This window comes from Pavona decussata, unplaced genomic scaffold, assembly GCF_977016875.1.
Source record: "Pavona decussata unplaced genomic scaffold, jaPavDecu1.1 SCAFFOLD_37, whole genome shotgun sequence".
NCBI lineage: Eukaryota > Metazoa > Cnidaria > Anthozoa > Scleractinia > Agariciidae > Pavona > Pavona decussata.
The window spans coordinates 1,872,501-1,874,044 of NW_028145459.1; positions in this window are offsets into that span (position 1 = coordinate 1,872,501).

Below are 1,544 nucleotides of genomic sequence, written 5' to 3' on the forward strand. Positions count from 1 at the left end.
GTTGAAAAGATTGGAGAACAGCTGACGGTGCTCGGCGCTCTCCATGTATATGCAAACAGTTTTGGCCGTAAACAGCTGTAGAGCACCTTCCCGGTTCATACATTTCCTTCTGTATTTTTCGAGAAAAACTGAGTGCTTCAGCAGGTCGGAAGCGTTGGTTTTGGTGATACTTGTCAACTCCAGTGTCTTGCCATATCGATCGTTGTACCACGCTTGAAGGCGACGAACAGCACTCTCAGTTCCAGCTTTGACAGTATTCTTCGCGATCTTCTTTCTCTGGAACTCTTCAATCTCCTCGTCGTCTAAGATTATAATATTACTTCTTTTCTTACTCCGCTTAGTTTGAGCTCAGATTCGTTAGTTTTTGGCTCTCTATCGGCTTTATTCAGGGACCCTCCTGTTTCGGTTTCGGCATCGATGTTCTCAAACAACTCTAAAAAAAAAAAAACCGCAAATATCAAAATTTGGTATTTTGCTCAATTCACCACCACAGGAAACGATATGGGAGCTCGACAACTCTTCCATTGAATTTCCACGTTTTCTCTGTTTCAATTAAATGATTTTAGACACGAAAATAATTTCTATTCAGTTTTACTTAAATTGTCCTCAATAATAATGGAGGTACAAAACTAATTACGATTTTGAGAGGGCAATACCGCGTTATATTGACGGCTAGGTGGGAGAAAATATACTCCGTACTGGGTGGAGTCGCGTAGCGACGGAGCCCAATACGAAGTATATTTTCTTCCAAAGCCGTCAATATAATGCGGTATTGCCCTCTCTAAATCGCAAATAGTTTATGGAATTACGTTTTAAAGTGTACTTTATTTCGGCTGGCCAAACCAGCCTTCTTCAGGTACAATGAGAATTTGCAGACATGTGCTTATATTACAAGTATTTGTTCAACAACGGAACTACGTAAAACTAAAGTGATTGACAGTATAAAAGATAAAGCAAATGAAATAACAACAAAAACAATTTTCTATGGGGATTAATTGAATCTCGTCAGCGGTGTGGTGTTCTGCGGCTGTGGTGGGTTTAGATTTAGTGTTAGGGTTATCCATGGTGCGGCTCCCATGTATTGTAAATTACAGCGGTTACATTGTATCATGCAGATTAGATTTTTAGTTTCACAGGTCAGGTTAGATTTGATAGGGCGTGTTTCACCGGTGGAAAAGAAGGTGTAGTTAGTGACACCATCGGAAATGTATGGGCAAGTGGCGAAATCTTTACCGCAACGATAGGAGCCGGAAGGGAGTTGTGAGTGGGGATTAGTCGAGTTAGAAAAAAGTTTAGCTGAAACCAATAAGTCACGAAGGTTAGGAGATCGTCCTGAAGGACAACACGTAAATTTAGCAGAACGATCCTTCCACATGTTCTCAATATTCGCGAAGAAATTTACTAGCTTTCCTTTTCATTTTTTATTTTTTAATTTTCTTACTATTTCATTTGCTTTATTTTTTACACTGTCAATCACTTTAGTTGTTCTGTTATTCGCAAATACTTGTAATATAAGCACATGTCCCAATGGAAATTCTCATTGT